The following is a 20119-nucleotide window of genomic DNA, read 5'->3' on the forward strand; positions in this document are numbered from 1 at the left end:
TTCTATAACAACTTACAGCGTGCGTATAAAACCATAGGCAGTCTTGGGTGCAGCGTGTAATTGCAGCTGATTCCTTTGTGCTAGGCGATCAGCAATGGGCTTAAACATCCTTCGCTTTCCCTCTTTGGGATGTGGAGCTTTTTGCTTCTTGTGTTTCTGCCGAGGAAGGACTCGGATTCCTCCATCTGTTCCGAACGGAGACGCCAGCTCTCGCCGACCTCATAGACAAGAAGATCTTGGACCCATGTAGTCGATGATGAGGACTTTGGCCCAGTACGGCACCGGTTTGGGCCTCGGCTCCACAGAACTGAATGTCTTTCATGAGGAAGATGGTTAAAGCAGTGGACCGGTTTCTGTGACCATAGTCATCGTCGCTATGTAGTATTTTCCTGACAGAGAGAGACTATCAATCCAATCTCTTTTTTGTTATATTTTGTCTGTGTTCAGAGTAGAAAACTAGAGAATTAAATCAGAATTCCAAATTTACATATTAATTAAGAAATTAATTTATTAAATTATGATGAAATATAAACTAAATACAGATTTTTTATTCAAACGTTTGGGGGTTAGTAAGATTTTTAATGTTTTTGCGAACAAAGTCTTTTCTGCTTACTAAGGGTAAAATAAAACAGTTTTTAAATATCATTACAAATCAAACCAGCTGTTTTATTGTGAATATCTGTTCAAATGTACTTTATTTCTGTGATTCAAAGCTGAATTATAAAGCGGATAGTTCCGGTCCTTGATTCTGATTGGTTGGGCCCGCGTTTGAAGCTGTTGTAATTACTCTACAAAGTAACAAACACCTTTGTTTACGTTGGTCTGTTGCTTCGGCAAACCACTTTGTTGCAACCACAACTGTTTCTGAGGAACTACATTGTGTGGTGAAAGAATACCGCTTTTATTATATCATTACACTTTATCTGCTGTTTTATTTTGTGAAAACTTACTACGTGTATGGAATAACCGTTTTATAAAAGCAATAAGCCCCGTAAAGCCATGTTTTTACAGTGATTTATAACAGCTAAGGGGTTTTTTAGTCATTCCGCTTCATGTCATACCTAACAACGCCCCTCAGCTGTTATAAATTCACCTGGGAAACCATGGCTTCTTGGGGCTTATTGCTTTATTTTCAGCATCATTACTCCATTCTTCAGTGTCACATGATCTTCAGAAATCATTCTAATATGATGATTTGCTGCTCAAGAAACATTTCTGATTATTATCAGTGTTGAAAACAGTTGTGCTGCCTAATATCTTTGTGGAAACTGTGATACATTTTTTATTTTTCCAGGATTCTCTGATGAATAGAAAAATCAAAAAGAAAAGCATTTATTTTGAAATAGAAATCTTTTTGTAACATCATAAATGTATTTACTGTCACTTTTTGATCAATTGAATGAACTCCTTGATGAATAAAAGTGTTAATTTCTTAAAAGCATTACATTAAGTCTTACCCCAAACTTTTGAATGGTAATGTATGTGGCATTTTAATTCTTCTTCGTGACATCACACACTAGTTGAGAGACTCACCCGATCCAGAGGAACGTTCCCTCGGAGGGAGGCATGCTCTCCAGCCACCACATTCAATCCTGGAAGGACCGGTGAGTGCACAGCAGGACCGTGACGCCCAGCGAGACCTTCTCCTCCCGAGTCGGCAGGCAGGTAGAAGCCCAGAGGTCTCGAGACGAAGGAGATGAGGAAGCAAGGCAGGCAGCAGGTTAAAGATGTAGAAGGAGCTGCGTCTCTGCAAGCAGGAGCGTGTAGGTGATGTCAGGATACGGATCCGATGCAGCAGCCGTACATGATCACGTTCTTAGTGGCCGGCATTCCGTGACATTTCCCACTCTACATTCTCCACGAAGTCCGACAGGTCGCCGCTGTCCATCCCCATGGCGATGTCCACCTGCAGGAGACAAATGGTGGCATGTTACAAAACAGATAGTCTTGACTATTTCCGATTAACTTGCCCCTTGAAATGCAATGTCAGCCTTCATTTCTAATCGGGTGATTCTGGACTAGGCCATATCTTCTGAACACTAGGTGGCGTTTTTTTCAAACTTTTCAGGCTCCTTCAGGACACGCAGACAATGATTTCCTTTCCACCAAATTTTGTGCCAGTAGGTCAAAGTGTTAATCCTTAAAGGAACGGTTCACCCAAAACTGAAAATGTGCTCATCCTCAGGTCATGCGAGATTGGGATGAGCATTGTTTCTTATCAGGTTTGTAGAAATGTAGCACTGCATCCGTGTCTCGGCAATGGATGCACTGCAGTGAATGGGTGCCGTCAGGAATGAGAGTCCAAACAGCTGATAAAAACATCACAATAATCCACAAGTAATCCACAGCACTCCAGTCCATCAGTTAACATCTGGAGAAGACAAAAGCTGAAAACAATCCAGCATTGAGTGGTTTGTAACTCAAATAAAAGTCCAGTGTCCATAATAACACATCCTCCAGTGAAAAAGTTCATCTCCTGTTGTCCATCACATCAAAATCCAGCCTTATATTTTAGAGCTGTTTAAATGGTGCTTGATCTTTGCAGATTCAGATCAGACCACTTTTTCATCTGTTTTCCATCTGAAAATGGGTCATATTGATATTACCTTAGAAGTTAAAGAAATACACTAGAAAATGTCAAGTGATGCAATCCCACATTTCTCCAAAACAACAAACTCATCTACATCTTAGATGACTGAGGGTGAGCACATTTCCATTTCTGGGTCAAATTTTCCTTTAAAGTCTAGTTTTCTGAAAATTAGACAGCTAACCAAAATATGTTTTAAAAGATGTTTTCCAAATATAACATTTAAGCTGCAGAAACTATAAATCATCCAGTTTTACATGTTTTTTATTTATTTATTTGTTATTTGTTTTTTTTGTGTGTATGTTATTTTTACCATTATTTAATGGTTATCATCATATTACAGAAAACATTTTTTTCAATTGTATTTGTTGAGAAGCATATTTAATAGTTTTGTTGTTAAATATGTATAAAATACAGCTAGCTAAAGGGATAGTCTACATTAAATGAAAATTATGTCATAATTTACACACCCTTTTATTTGTCTTAGTATTTGATTTGGTGTAAGTAATATGTTATAAATGTCTTTAATAGCATGTTTATTATTCATGAGATTTGGTGTGTATACCTGGTTTCCATTGTAGGTCCATGAGCCAAAGGTCAGGTTGCACTGCTGGCTGTCGAAGGGAAAGTAGGAAACATCCACCACACAGGAGCTCTTAGTGATGGCCGGAGTGTCCCACGTGATCTCACCATTATACCGCAGAACCACGTTAGTGTCCACCGGCCCGGAGAAATCATCATCCGCCCTGACAGACAGAGAATACAGAGAGTCACTGCTCATTCCTCACCGGAGCTGTGGAGAGACATCAGTGGAAGAAAACAGGTGTGGTGTGTGTGAACGTACGGGCGTACTTGTTATACAGCACCAGATCCGGCCTCCACACCGAGGCTGCTGGGAATGCGGATCACCTCCAGACCATCATACTCCTCTTTACTCCACTTCAGATGGGCGTCATGCCACGTCTGTCTGATCCAGAGATATGCGATTAACACCTGGTTCCTCTCGTCCTACACACACACACACACACACACACACACACACACACACACACACACACACACCCACACAGAGATGGGCAGGGGATGTTGAATTTCAATGTACAACTCAGAGTGAATCTTCAGAGAGCCTTTTCACTTTGAATATTGCACATGAAAAATTTAACTACTACGTTTTATCTGTGTTAAATTATTTGCGATATGACCTTAAAATAAAGATCTGACCACGGCCTTCATCAGCCTTCAGGTGCGTGCTAACTAGCTGTTAATTAACTTTGAATTGATAAAAAATGAAGATAAATGGATTATTCCTGTATATAAAACTCTTAAATGCTGCCTTCTTTATTTGTCCGAAATAACTTTCTCAGTTCGCTTAGGAGACTTTGTCTCCTCAACTGCTTCTTTCACATGTGGGGTCCCCCAGGGCTCCATTTTGGGGCCTGTTCTGTTCTCCCTGTATATGCTTCCCTTAGGACATATTTTTAGGAAATTTGGTATTACTTTTCATCGTTATGCAGATGGTACTTTATTAGTTATCCTCCTCACCTGTCTGACCCTCATTATCTGCCCTATTTAGTTCTAGCCTGTTCTGTTCTCCCTTGTCTGGAATTGCATGTGTCTACAAGTGCTACGTGTGTTTTCCTGTTTACTTTGGATTAATTAAAGACTTTGAATTGTACATTGCCTCTCCTCGTTCCTTGCTCTGTGCTCCTCACAGTAGCACCCCGTGACAAATGGCCTTTATATAGATATTAGTCAGGCCTCTCTCTCCAGACTGCAGATGGTCCAGAATGCGGCAGCTCACTTGCTAACGGGTACACGAAATGAAAGATTCTTGACATTCTCGCCTCTCTTCACTGGTTACCTGTCCATTTTAGGATTCAGGTTAAGATTTTGGTATTTGGTTTTAAATCTCTTAAGGGTTTAGCACCTAAATATCTGTCTGACTTGATCAAGCTCTATGCTCCACTAAGAGCGCTTAGGTCAGCTGACCATTTGCTAAAACTTATTTTTATAGTCTGGCATTTGATGGAATAGTTCTGAACATCTACATTAGCGCCCACGAACAAACCCTTGCTGTTTTTAAATTTACACTAAAACTTATTTTTATAGTCTGGCATTTGAGCAGGTGCATCTAAAAAAATTTTGAATATCATGGAAAAGTTCTTTATTTTTTTTGTATTTAATTAAAAAGCAAACTTTCTTATATTCTAGATTCATTGCACACAAACTGAAATATTTCAAGATGGCGTCGCCAAGTTTGGATGCCGTCCAGGTCGCTCCGCTTAGATTGTGCTTTATTTACTTTTTTTACTTACTTTTGCTTTCTCTTTTAACACACATAACATCTGCACTGATCATTTACGAAAAAGGGACACTTTTGGACATTGTACACTGCTTCACAGACCTGTTTCAGGACACTTTATCCTCCAACCCAACGTGGCCATCTGAGATTCTCTGGAACCCAGAGATGAAAAAAGGCCACTTGAATAACCCACCCGAGGTGACGGATCAAGAAAGACCGTGGGAAACGCGTCTGGGATTCGCAACAGACTGAGGAAAAGAGCTCACAGTCCTCCTCTACCAAGCATTCTGCTCGCCAATGTCCAATCTCTGGAGAATAATATGGACGATCTTAGGGCCAGGATAAGTTTTCCACTGGGACATAAGGGACTGTAACATCCTTTGTTTGTCTGAAACATGGCTCACGCCCTCGGTCCCGGACACTGCTGTAACGCTGTCTGATAACTTCTCTTTTTTACGGTTGAACAAGAACAGCTGAGGCTGGTAAATCCAAAGGTGGAGTAGTTTGTTTCATGATTAGCTTCACGATGCGCTCAGCGGCAACATCAACAAACACATCCTGACGCTGCCTCTTATCATCGCTGGGGACTTTAACAAAGCCAACCTCAGGCAGGTCATGTCAAACTTTTATCAACATGTATCCTGTCCGACCAGAGGTCCGAATACACTGGATCTTTGCTACTCTCAGTTTAAGAATGCCTACAAAGCCCACTCACTACCGGCTTTTGGCAAATCGGACCATGCTGCCATTTTCCTCCCAGTAGGTCCTCTCAGTCAGAAGCTATGCTACAGGTGGCTCTTGTTAACATAGACTGGGACATGTTTCGGGCAAGTTCATCTGACATCAGTGAGTTCAAAGATGTAGCATTAAGCCTTGTAAACACGCTAGCCGAACAAGCAACTGAAACAATAACTATAAGGATCTTCTCAAATCAGAAACCGTGGGTGGACAGAACAATCCGTGCCACGGTAAACAAACACACAGCCGCATACAACACTGGTCTTTTTTCAGGGAACATGAACGAGTACAAAGCATCATGCTATGCTCTCCGACGTGCAGTAAGAGCCCCAAAACTCCGATAAGTCAGTAGTCTTTCCCCATAATTGTGGTTGCATGCTCTAAACTAACCCAGGAGGTACCCAGTATTTATACTCAAAATTAATCAAACTAATCAAGCTCAAAATAGAATATTCAAATTTTTTGAGACAAATAATTATTTACCTAACAAATAAGTAATAACCAACAAAAAAAAAAAAAAAAAAACCTTGTGAAATATTTCAGTTCGTGTGCAATGATTCTAGAATATAAGAAGTTTGCTTTTTTTTTTTTTAATTACAAAAAAGAAAGACCTTTTCTATGATATTCTAATTTTTTTGAGATGCACCTGTAAATCTAGCATAAAGACTAATTTCTATAGTCTGGCATTTGACGCTACGTGAGAGCTGCTTCCTTTTATTGTTTTTATGGTGTCTTATTGTCTTCTTTTGCGTTGTTGACTGTTTGTATCATTGATATTTTTATTCTTTTATTTGTTCAGCACTTTGATAATCACTTGCTGTTTTTAAAAAAGTGCTTTATAAATAATCTTTGACTTGACTTCTTTAATTATTAAGATATTTATTAAAGTTGTTAAGTAGAAATGTGAAGTATAATTTTTTTTGTTAAAATAGTTTTTATCTGAAATTTCAGCACAGGATAATTTTTGTAACTACATTTTTTTTTAAATGCAAACACATAAAACTTATATTATAGCAAAAATGCATGAAACCAAGATTCTCATAAAAGTGGTAATAATAGCACAGAAACATTAAAATAAATAAATAAACAAACAAACCAGACAATAGCCCTATTCGGACGGGACTAGTTTTTTCTAAACTACGTTTGAGTTTCGATTCTTACCACATGACGTCTGCGATTTTTCATGTACCAATTCGGACGGGACTAACATCTCCGTGTTTATTACAGAGGTGAGAGGGTCTATTTTGTGCATCTGGGCGTCACAGAGATCACGCGCTCTGTACGCGTGCATTGCATATAACGTTAGTCATTCGGATCGATTACCATTAGTATTATTACACAATAAATACTAAAAAAACTAAATGGCTAGTATAGCAAAACCATGTTAATGTGTGGTTTCTTTAGTTTAATTTGTTTTTTTTTTTGTAGTAGGCTGGCTAAACCCATTTTTAATTTTCATAAAGGTACATCTGTAATTAAAACGTTATGTAACTGAGTGCATAAATGAACGTGAGTAACGTTAATCTTACCTGATGCTGATATTACAATAGTCAGTATTAACAGTTTACGCGATCTTGCTCTTGATTTTATTATTTGTATTTTTTATTATTATTATTTATTTGCCGCTAAGCAAATATATCAAACATCTGCGCGGTAAGAGCATCTACGGTAATTCACGTTGGCCAAAAACACACAAAGGAAACGCGTTATGAAATAAAAATATCACCGGCAATCACAGACATTCGCATTCGGACGGGATTAGTTTTCTCAGAGGATCACTGAGTTTGCTAAAAAAACAGTAGGTAATTCGCTCTGGAATATTACAGAGGGTTGTGTGAGAAAAACACAGACATGGCAGATTCGGACGGGATTAAAATCACCAAGTACGTCTGTGAAACACAGATTTCTCTAACGACCCCCCCGGTAAAACTAGTCCCGTCCGAATAGGGCTAATGAAGTAAAATTTTACTTTTCACTTTTTTAAATAATTTTATTATATAAGACCAGATATAAAGAAATTCTGGATAATTTAACATTTGAACACTTAAAAATGAGAAAAAAGTAATTCAAGAGAATAAAAAGTGCACATTTGTCCCACTTTCTTTCTTTACATCCACACATATATGTTTGTTTCACTATAGAACATTTTTTGAATAGTGAGGACATTTTGGACAGGTACAGTCAAATCTGTACACACACACACACACACACACACACTCTCTCTCTTTCTCACACACACACACACACACACACACACACACACACACACACACACACACACACTCTCTCTCTCTCTTACACACAAACAGGCTCACATACACACTCAATCCCACACACTTATTTATGGGACACACAAAACAGGTCAGAATTTACTTAAACTTCCTCATTCATGAGTATCGGTTTATGTTGTCACCCCTAGTGACAGAAATGTGTGTGCACACATATATGCATGTGTGTGTTACAGTGAGTTAGCAGTAGAAGAACCAGCCATGACATCATCCGTGTGATATATCCATGTCTCTCTCTCTCACTCTCTCTTTCTGTCTCTGTGTCTCTTGTCGGCATCTAATATCAACAGCAGTCTGTGTCTGTGCTCAACTGACCTTAGTAACATCATATAACGCTCTACTGACATAGTGTGTTTGTGTGTGTGTGTGTGTGCTTGAACTGACCATGTCTTTGATCTGAGACAGCGTGACCTGCACAGTGTGACGTTGAGGGATTTGTCCGTGTCGTCCACCGGTCGCAGAGCGCTGGAGTAATTCTCCTATCAGATCATTCAAGAGCTTGTGTGCGAATTGACCCTGAGAAACAATGAGCCGCTGAACACACACACACACACACACACACCACACACACACACACACTTATTATTATTATTATTTTTTAAAGATACTCTAAAAATAATTGTTTTGCCCTATATATTTCAGTTCAAGAAAATTGTCACATTTTGAGAGAAAAAAAAATGTTTTCACGTGTGAAACACTATAACACAGTTGAATACAATTCAGCAAAGAACATGCTTTATAATGTTCCAAAAAAAATACAATATTACATATAATATGTAATATATAAATACATATAACACTGATATGCAAATTTAAACATTAGCATTCCCAAAACAATTTAATATCACCAAAACATCAAATTATCAACCCTAAACACTAAACCACACAAACAAATTTTAAAATATTATCCTAGCAGTCTTAAAAAAAAAAAAAAAAAAAAAATGGAATGTTAATTTAACGTTCGCATAAACAAAAAACCATTTCGAATGTTCAGAAAATGTTCTTAGAACGTATTTTTCTTAGCTAGCAACAACCTATTGCTTAATTATCTACCACACTGGTTAATCATAAACGAACCAGTTTGGAATTAATATTAATGTAAAATCTGGTAAGAATATAAATATGAATGTCAATTTCTCACCTTCAACCAGCAATAACGCAGAGAAGATGAGCATCTCCATCAAGCGCCGCGTGCTCTCCATCACCCCGATCGCAGTTCATCCACCTCATGCAGAACAGCGAGGATCTTCATCCAGCGCACCGATAATCCCGCTCGGTTTCTGGCCCGTTTTACGCGCAGGCGTTCCGGACACTGGAGCTCTGGGTGTCGCGTTGCGCGAGGGGGTAACCGGACGCGCCCGCCATTGAGCTGTCAATCATGCGCGCAACAGGTGGGCGCGCGGGACAGGTAACGGAGCTGATGTGTGGATGGAGACGGAAATGACAACCTTTATCAATACATAGTGTCCTGAACTGACACGGGAGCGAAATGCAATCTGGGTCATTAGTCTCGTGCACTTCTGGCACCGGGTTGAGTTTTAAGATGTGAAAAAGCGCGTGTTAGTCCCCCGCCGTGAGATCTGGATGAGGGGTCATACGATCAGGGGACGGAGTTTATCCGTCCTTTCAGCACCAAGATACGCATCGAGCCAACAGAAACACGACAAAACGGAGGGAAAACCCGAGAGGCCCGATCAGTCTGGACTGGAACCAGAGGACAGAAGCGGACCAGAGCTGCTCAAACACACGCACAAAAAATCACATTTACCGCGCTACCATCTGTGAAAAGATAAGAGGGGAATACTGTGGTACTTGGTGTGCTAAAATGATGTAAATGTAATGCAAAATATAAATGTCACTTCAAACTGATTCACGACGGTTCATCAATCAATACATACATACTGTACATACATAAATAAATATCCAAAAAATAGTATCACTGAGGTACCATGTCTAAAAAAATATCATAATACATGTAAAGTAAAAACTTCATGCCACATTTCTAGTAAATAATGTAAACAATTGTTTAGCCTACATCTCATTATTACTCACTGACACATAAAATACTCATTTTAATGCTATATCTATATATATATATATATACTATATATATATATATATATATATATATACAGTAAATTTCAGAACACAAACCATTTTTACAGTACTGAAAAAAAGTTATATTTAATGGTAAAATACAAAAAGTGCTTGCAAAAAAAAAAAAAAAAAAAAAAAAAAAAAAAAAAAAATAATAATAATAATAATCCTTCCAATAATCAAAAAAAAAAAAAAGTTAACTGCAGTGTGTTACTTTTGAAAAAATTACAAGGCATTTCTGAGTGAAAACTGTTTAAAAATATTTTTCACTGTATGGTGAAAAAACTGTTATACAGGTATAAAACAAAGTATTCATATATAATATTATTAGCGGATAACTCCACTATCCAAAATGACTTGACCTTTGCATTAATCACTTACCCCCATGTCGATCAAAACCTCCCGTCCCCTCGCCCCAAAACGCTTTGATTTGTCTGAGACATGGAACACAATTTAAGATATTAAGGCTGGATGATCCATACCGGGAGGCTGTGACTGTCACATAGACTGCCAACATATTTAAAACAGTGTCAAAGGTCCAACGAAAAAAGTTTGAAAAGACATTGTACGACATAGTCCATCTGCAATCAGTTGATTACACTGTAAGGTTATGTAGTGCCGACAACACTTTTTTTTACGCGAATAAAACAAAAATAATACTTTTTCAACAATTGTTCTCCTCTGTCTCTCCACCTCATCGTAGTCCCATTTTGGAAAATCTGAGCACAAGGATGCACTTTTACTGTGGTATTACGCTTTGATTTGCATGAAAACAGTGCATCCTTGTGGCGCGGCTGACACAGAAGAGCAATTACGCTGCTGCGTAGTCTCGCGTAGTGACAGTGTAAGTTACTTGGCAGTCAATGGAACATGTCACAAGACTCCCGGTTTTCATCCAAAATATCTTAAATTGTGATCTGATAAGACGAACAAAGCTTTTATAGGTTTGGAACGACATTCATTTTGGGGGGGAGTATCCACATTATTATATATTAAATTAAAATATAATATTACATTATATTATTTAACATTATATTAGCTATTATACATTATCTATTGTTTTACTTGTGTAAATTTCAGCCCTCCTTCCCTCACTTTTTTTAACAGATTCTTTAATTTATTGGTTACTTTTAACTTGGGTACTGATTCATATAATTTACCATTCATAAAAATCTGAGATCAAAGAAAAAAAAAAAAAAAAAAAACACAATACTGAAGACATTAGACATAACCAAAATCAGTTCAGCCTTCACTCTAATACATTATAAAGTAATGCAATTATTAAGTGTTACTGCTCTTATAGTTAAATTTTTGCATATTTTATCCATTGCACCACTGTAGTTTCTTCTTCAGTTCTAATAAAATTCTCTCCTCTCTCTCTCTCTCTCTCTCTCTCTATGTATATATATGAAGCATTATCTGTCTACGTTATTATATATATATATTTTACTGTTTTTGTGCTCTCAGAAAGCCTGGCAGTCAAAAACACAGATCATCCAAACAATCACATGCTACAGCCATGAACTGGTAGGTTATTTCAGCTATTCACAAAGCAATCTAATAAATAAAGGCATTGCCTCATTGCTTTAATTTATACAGACTTTAATAGCTTTATTTACAGATGAACTCTGGTCTTTCGTATATTTGCGTGTGTGTGGGTTTTTTCCAGTCTTGACTGTTTAGCATCTATGAGTGAAGGAACCACTTCACTGTCTGTTTGACACTCGGAGTTTTTTAAAAATGCAACCAAAGTGTTTTCCAGATATAAAAGGGCCAATGATTGTGCGGGAAGGAGAATGACCCACAGTGCTGATTGGGACATGAGGGAGATGAGGGGCGGGGCTAGAGACAGATTGCTGGACCAGTTTGAGGGAGATGATGATGATGATTATTAAAAGGACAGAGAGAAAAAAAGGCACAAGCCAACCCAAAGAAGTAAACAAAAGAAAAGATCGAGAAGAAAAAATGGCCAGTTCAACCAAAAATGACTATGAAAAATTAAATTTTATTCAATCTCATGTTGTTCCAAAACCTATGGAAGCCTGTTTCGCCCACATAATCTAAAAATTTGTAAAGGGTAATTGAGAGTTTTTAATCACGCAATTTTAGACTTCTTAAGTACAAGTCAGAATTGTCAAACAGCTAAGAATTGTGAAAATACAGACAGACTCAGAATTATGAGACAAACTCAGAATTATTGAGACATAAATCAGGAATTATGAAACAAACTCAGCATTATGAGCCATAAACCTCAGAATTATAAGACAAAACTCATAATTATGAGATAGAAACTCTGAATTATGAGACAAACAGCATTAGGGAAAAAAAGTCAGAATTGTAAGATATAAATAGGATTTCTGGAACACAAATTCAGAATGAGAACAAACAACGCAGAATTATGAGACAAACTCAGAATTGCAAAATAAAAACTCAGAATTCATAGGAAAAAAGTCAGAATTGTGAGACAGATATAAACTAGGAATTCTGGGACACAAATTCAGAATTATGAGACAAACTCAGAATTGCAAAATAAAAACTTGAATTGTCAGAATTGTAAGGCAAAAATGAAGAATTGTGAGATATAAACTAGGAATTCTGGGAGACAAAACCTCAGAAGTTATGAGATTCGAAACTCTGAATTATGAGACAAACTGAGCATTATGAGACATAAAGTCAGAATTATGAGCCATAAACTCAAAGTTCAGAGGAAAAAAGTCCAAATTGTAAGATATAAACTAGGAATTCTGGAACACAAATATTTTTCTGGAACATCAAAATCTCACGACTTATGAAGACAAAACTCAGGAATTATGAGAAAACTCAGAATTCCCTAATAAAAACTCAGAATTCCAAGGGGAAACAAAGTCACGTCCAGAATTGTGATGATATAAAAACTAACGAATTAGTCTGAGACAGAAGTTCAGAATTATGAGACCATAAAACTCAGCATCATGAGACAAATCAGCTCAGAATAACACTGACCCAAAAAAAAATCAGGGCTTGTTGAATTCATAATGACGAAAAAGACAACTTCAGTTCTATTCTCCATGAAGCACACAGCATATTTGAGACGAGAAAAACAGTAGAATTGTGAGACTCTAATGATATAAACCGTGAGGATATTCTGGGACACAAGATCAGAATTATGAGACGAACTGATCATTTTGAGACAAACTCAGAATATGAGACAAACTCATAATTATGAGACATAAACTCAAAATTCAGAGGAAAAAATGTCAGAATTTGTAAGATATAAACTAGGAATTCTGGGCCACTGATTCTGAATTTTAATAAGACATAAACTCCGACTTATGAGATAGAAAACTCAGAATTACGAGACATAAATCAGAGAAAAAATCAGAATTGTGAGATTATAAAATCAGAGAAAAAACTCAGAATTGAGATATAAATTTGGCAAGAGGAAAATAAATTTTGACTTTGTTTACAGAACTGCCAAGAAACCAAAGTCCGAAAGGGTTATTATTATTATTTTGCGGGCGGAGGTTTTTTACTGCCAAATCACAAACAAGCTTCCACAACATTCTGCATTATACAAGGAAAAAGAGCGGGCGGAGGTTTTTTACTGCCAAATCACCAGCTAGTTCCTTTGTACAAAGAAAGAGCAGCGTCTACGTGACCATTTCAGCTAAATTCTGCAGAAGAAAATGAAGTAGGGTAAGTAAGTTAAGAATGCTTACAACATAAAAGATGATGGCCATTCTCAGTATGGGATGAACTAATATCCAAACGGGAAAGGAATGGCAAAAAGCTGATGGATAAAGAAAGAGAGAGCAAGACAGAAAGATGAAGGTGGTGTGGTTTGAGGAGGAGGAGATCTAGGGGTGGGATTGTGTCAAGAAAAGGTGCTTTGGCCCTCAGGTTGGATCAGTTGCTAAGCAAAGCAGTCTGTCGCCGTCTCCACGTCCCAGGATTTCGACGACGCAATGCACTATTACTGCGTTCTGAGGAGAAGAAAAAGATTCCAGACGTCAGTGATTCTGAGGGGAGGGAAACATCACATCACAACCATCAGGTGGCTGAGTCATCACATTTACTTTCCGCTTCATATAATAGTGTTGCAAAAGTACATTAGAGCAATTCCTGAAACCACAGCAAGGACCGCATTCCGGTCAAATATTTCACACAGAAGTGCAACAGAAAGACGAGTCTGTGATGATTCTCCTTCAACTTGGAGAAAGACCGCAAAGAAAAGTGATAAAATAACAATGTAGTGGAAGCTTGTTCTGCCAAGGCATACAAATTATAAAAGGTAATCTGCTCAAAACTGTGTTGTGAATCAATCCAGTGGCAAATTTCCTTATCTTATGTAAACATATCTCACAGACTGTGACGTAGACCATGTGGTGCGTTGTTTTAAACGAGCTGTTTAAGATTGCTTAACTTTTATAAAGAATATTCTCTTTGGATTTGAGACTTTAGTCTTTGCAAACTTTAGGGATTCTTATCTATTCACAAAACAGATTGTACCACTCCAAAAAGAAAGGAAACTTGAAAATCACATCATATGACCCCTTAAATAAAAAATAAATGAACACGCTAATATAGTGTGTATATTTATCAAAATGCTGCTATAGTTATTTTTTCTAGCTAAATAACGAGATATGGTAACTGAATGTCTTTTCTGAGGTAAATATAATGTTAAATTATAGAAATCAAAAATTGATGTTCTGGACAATCATTTTTGGTAGTCGAAATTCTGGTGCATCCCAAATGTAAACTCAAAATTGTGAGGAAAAAAAAAGCTTGAATTGTTAGATAAAAAGTCACAGTTATCTTACTTTTGTGAAACAAGCTTCCATACAAATGCAATGTAAATTCATGTGTATATTACTCACTTTATCAAAGCCCATCGCGCAGAGTTTGTCTATTTTGCGAGTGTAGTCGGGGCTGGAGACGGGGAGCTCTGCGTAAACATGTGACCAGAGCGCGAGCAGTCTGTTTGAACATCTCGGGGGTTCGTTTGATACTGCCAGACAGGAGTAAAGAATGGTTAAAAGAGGAAGTGCCAGCACAACTAGGACTCAAAACATGCTATTGATATTAGGACTAGTAATTATTTTTTTTTCAGCAAGATAACTTCTGAATTGTGTTTGCGCTGTCATTCATACATGTGATGAAAATACGATGGTATTAGGATACATGTTTTTAAAAGAAGTCTGCTCACTAAAAACTGCATTTATTTGATAAAAAAATACAGTAAATAAAATGTGAAAATATTATTAAAATTCAAAATGTACTGTTTTCTATGTGAATATCTTTAAACTGTAATAATATTTAGCGATCAAAGCTGCTATTTTAAGCATCATTACTCCAGTCTTCAGTGTCACAGGATCTTCAGAAATCATTTCTAATATGCTGTGATTGCCGCTCAAGAAACATTTTTGATTTTTTGATTTGAAAACCAGTTGTGCTGCCACAATAATTTGGTACACTGTGATGCATTTTATTTTTCCTTCGGATTTATAGATAATCTTTGAAAGTTCAAAAGAACACCATTATTTGGAAGTCGAAATGTTTTTCTAAAACATTATTAATGTCTCTTTACTGGTCAAATTTTGATCAGTTAAATATGTGCTTGATTAATAATTAATTAAAATAAAAAAAATAAAAATAAATAAAATACGTGACCCAAACTTTTCGAACAGTGTTGTACACTTACAGGAACGCCATTTTTCCACCAGTTTTTGTTGCACATTCCAACCAAAACATCTACCCTGATTGGCAAACTACAGCGTCCTGTGGATGCGCATCTGGTTCAGCGGCGGGCCAGGAAGAGCCTGTAGTCGACAGGTTAAGACTGTTCGGAGCGTCATTCGCTCGCTGCCCGGAAAACACACACAGCTTCAGTTCCAGCGCTCGCTGCGGTTCAGATCTCCGGTGTGCGTTCAGTGAGATCTCCCCTGGTCCTTCATGGATGTCTCAAACAAAATGGCACCTGTTACTGAACTGATGTTGGGATGCAGATCTTTCGTTATAAACCGATACCTGAAAAAAACATCAGCGGTTGTGTTCTAAAAAAATTGCAATTAATTATTCCTGTGAGTGAAAGTTAAAAGACCACCCTTAGTCCAAAAGTAGAGGGTGAATTCACGATTTCAATTCAGAGAGTCACAATGTGGGAGTACAAAAAATGATTCTTAATTCAATCGAGAAATTCAGTAAAACACAAACTAATTTTGGCGAGTTTGTTGCCATATTTTGTGTTTTAAAAAATTGGGATTCCTGCACAAGAAAAAGGTCATGTCACCTAAAGAGCAGTATTATCGTTAAACTAAAACTATAACCAATAAAAAAAAAGTTACTAAAAATAAAATAAATTTAATCAGAAATAAAAATAAAAGATAGGCAAATTTGATTGTCAGCGAGTTGCAAAGGCACCATGTATCATTTTCATTTAGTTTAACTAAAATAAATACAACGAACTTTTTAAAACTTAAAAAAAAGGTATGATTATTAGACATATTTAAAAAATATATATATAAAAAAATTAATAATACAATTGACCAAAAACACACAAACAGAAAAAAAAACAAGACATATATTTCTAATTTAAGTTCACGTTAATTTGATGTACTAAATAAACTAAAAACTAAAATAAGATTTTTTTTTAAATATATAGACAATTTTAAAAAAAAATTTTAAATATAAGAGGAATAAAAATGGACCCAAACACACAACAAAAAGAATATAAGGGCAATATTCTAAATTAGTTTGTAGTTTATCTTGATGTACAAAAATAAAATCTATAAACTAAATAAACATCCAAACATAACAAAAAACAACTACGGCATAGACCATATTTAGAGAAATAAGTAAAAATTAATGAAAATTGACGAAGAATACACACAAAATACCAAGGAAATATTCTCATTTAGTTTAGTGTAACTTGATGTACTATAATAGCTATAACTAACAATTTATAAACATTTTTTAAACAATATAGCTACTATTAAAAAAAAAAAATGAATAAAATATTGACACAACAACAACAAAAAACTAAGGCAATATTTCTCATTTTCAGAGTTTACTTAGATGATGTACTAAACATAACTGAACTACAGTACAAATAGCGGTATAGACATGTTTAAAAAAAACTAAGAAAAAAATGACGAAAATCAGAACACAATTTCTAGAAAACTAAACTAAAATGAAAGGTTTGAAAACAGAACATATAAAAATAAAATATGAATCTCAGCACACATTAACAAAACCTGTTATAAATGATACTAAAATAAACACTGGCCTAAAGTGTAATATACATAATATATAAAAGTGTTGTTCTTTGAGATGTTGTGAAATTCTAAACTTGTTCTTTGGCTGCTGAACTATGATACCGAAGGCGTCCGTATGTATTTGTTTGTACCAAACACACAGCGCTGCTAGCAACAGTACTCTAAACATCACAAATCATTAAACACGGAGATCAACATGTTTCTAAGCAAGAGTCTGTAACAGCCAAACCGCAGTTTAACTATGATTAGCCAGTCTTTTGAGCAGCAGATCGACCGTCATCATCGGTTCTCGGGTACTCACCTTCGGTGGGATATTACATGGATACTCTGTCTCACCTGAGGAGATTTTAAGTTCTATTTTGATATCTGCCACATACAAAACAACGACAAAAGAGTAGACAGTCCATTGCAAAAGTAGAAAAAGAAATAGCATTTTTTTGCAGTGTGAATTTTCGCAATTCTGAACAGTGGCAAGTGTGGCATAACTTTTCTGAAAAAACTAAAAAATCTTTAAAAAGAAGCATTTATTAAGTGTATCTGTGAAGAATATCTTTGCTAATTAGCAACGAGTATATTCCAGGTCTGATGATAAAGAAGTGTTTGCAGAAAACACACAGTCGAGCTCTTTATTCTCTCCCTTTCATAAGGCCGGTCTGGGCGGTCCTGCGATCTGTCCCTTCAGTTCTGTGAGATTTCCATCCACTAAATCCACATGTTGATTGTGTGTTTTACTCGTCTTGTGAAAAATTAAAATGTCAGGGACAACTAAGTCAACAAGAGACAACAGTTTCCAAATATAACACCCCATTCCCCGAACTCAGCCTAAACTGATGAGCAGAAAAGGTGCCTAGAAAGTCTGGATTGGGTTCCACCACTGCATCGCATACATACATTCAAAGATGAGTCCGTATTTTGAATGATTCATGGCATTTACATGCTGCCATTATGTATTTTTTTGTTTTAGAGTGTTTGAGCATCTGCACTACGTCTACAAGGACGTTTCACATCAGATGTCAAATAGATGCTTTAACGGAAAGATTGTCTTTAAGATGTTTATCTGATTTTAGATATGAATGTAAAACTGGCATCTTAAAAGACGTCTAAGCAGATGTATTCGTGCACACAGCAGATGCTTTCCAGGATGAAGAGATCATTTAACATGATCTTGCAGACGTTATGCGTGCTACGGGGTCAAGGTTGAGGACAAATCCAAAATTCAAAGTTATAAGTTTGGAAAAAAGGATGGAAATAAACCGACATAAAGTAAAGGCAAAAGACCACAAAGCATCTTCTGGTCCACCTGAACCGACAATTCTAAAAAACACAAATAAATCCAAAAACTACCAACTGTAGGCAGATAGCAACGACGAACGTCTAGAGCAAGAGGTCTGTTAAAGAGTCACTATGTACTGGAAAGACATCTGCTGTGTGCAAACATACTGATTAGGACACGTCTGTTAACAATGCCAGTTTTACATACAAACTCAGAATCATAAAACCTATAGACGTATTGCAGATGAAGCAAGAAACTCTAAAAAACATTCTTGGAGGATGTCTATAGACCGTTTCCTATTAAATGGTCAAATTGACGGTTAGGAAGATGTCTCTTAAGATGTTTAGTATTTAGAATGAAGGTTAACGGACATCTTAAAGAGGTCTATCAGACGTCTCGTTTGCACACAGCCAGATGCTTTCGATGAAGCGATCTTTAACAGGACCTCTTGCAGACCGTATATGTGTGATATTCTGGTCAAGGGTGGAAATCCAAACATTCAAAATGTCAAATGTCAATATGTGACGTTTAGAAGATTGTCTTTAAGATGTTTATGATTTAGGAGATGGCATGGTAAAGAGACACAGCACACCCACACCACACACACACACACACCACAACAGACACAAATTAATAATAGATATATATATATATATATATATATATATGTTATGGTTTTGGTACCATGGTAATTACTATGGTATGTGTTGACATTTATTTGTGGGTGACAGCTGTGATGGCTTCACAAAGGTCACACTGACAGATAATTCAGATGTTATTACCCAGGTTCCTGGCACTGGGGGCTTAAGTCTCCTGAGATAATATGAAGTTGCCTATGATAAATTTCCGGCACCAAACAGCATCTGGCTGAAAGTTTTAATGTTAAACGTTGCACATCAACTACTCCAGCAACCAACACATGTACTTTTATTCTCAACAAGGAAAAACTTCAACAAAGTACCTCAAACATTAATCAGGTGATTTACTAATGTAAACTAGCCAACACCAGATGTTCCCGAGGCCAATCATAATCGAAAGTTTATCATCGTAAGATGACTACACGATGCTACAATTGAAACACAACCTCCACCAAACTACAAGTAAAGTAGACAAACAAACTTAACCTGACCATAAAACACAAATATAACCTTCGTGAGTCTGAAACTATACACGATTAAATGTGAAATGGGTCCAGCCCCAACCGATCTGTCGGGTGTGTTTACAGAATACACTAGCTGGGCTCTCTCAGTTCAACGTTTAGCAGCGGCTCTAAATCATCAAACAAAACTCAAGTCACAAGAAAGCGAAACCTACAATGGTTACCTTTCCCCGCCGAAGACATACCAAAACACCCAACCACAGAGAACCAAACAAAGTCACTGTACAGTTAGAACAATAAGAACTCTGAAACGAATAAATAAGCAAGTTTGAAGCTCAGAGCTGTGATGTGAATTCTGTTCGCCGGGTTTGGACTCGTTTGCCAACGCGGATTCGGCCTGGACGGGACAACATTCCCATTCATATTCCCCCAAACCACCCCCATCTGACAAATCAAGCACACATTAAACTGCATTATCCCAA

General features: G+C 36.8%; 2 protein-coding genes and 1 pseudogene across 3 annotated transcripts in view; 1 reads left to right on the plus strand and 2 right to left on the minus strand.

Annotated features, from left to right (window-relative positions):
* Positions 1-20119, minus strand: part of fgf2 (fibroblast growth factor 2) — a 223315-nt gene that overhangs the window by 102363 nt on the left and 100833 nt on the right. The gene's annotated exons all lie outside the window — the stretch shown is intronic.
* dele1 (DAP3 binding cell death enhancer 1) overlaps positions 1-20119 on the plus strand; it is a 239934-nt gene that overhangs the window by 77772 nt on the left and 142043 nt on the right. The gene's annotated exons all lie outside the window — the stretch shown is intronic.
* LOC122147360 overlaps positions 81-20119 on the minus strand; it is a 24354-nt pseudogene continuing 4315 nt past the window's right edge.

Source organism: Cyprinus carpio, chromosome A14, assembly GCF_018340385.1.
Source record: "Cyprinus carpio isolate SPL01 chromosome A14, ASM1834038v1, whole genome shotgun sequence".
Lineage (NCBI taxonomy): Eukaryota > Metazoa > Chordata > Actinopteri > Cypriniformes > Cyprinidae > Cyprinus > Cyprinus carpio.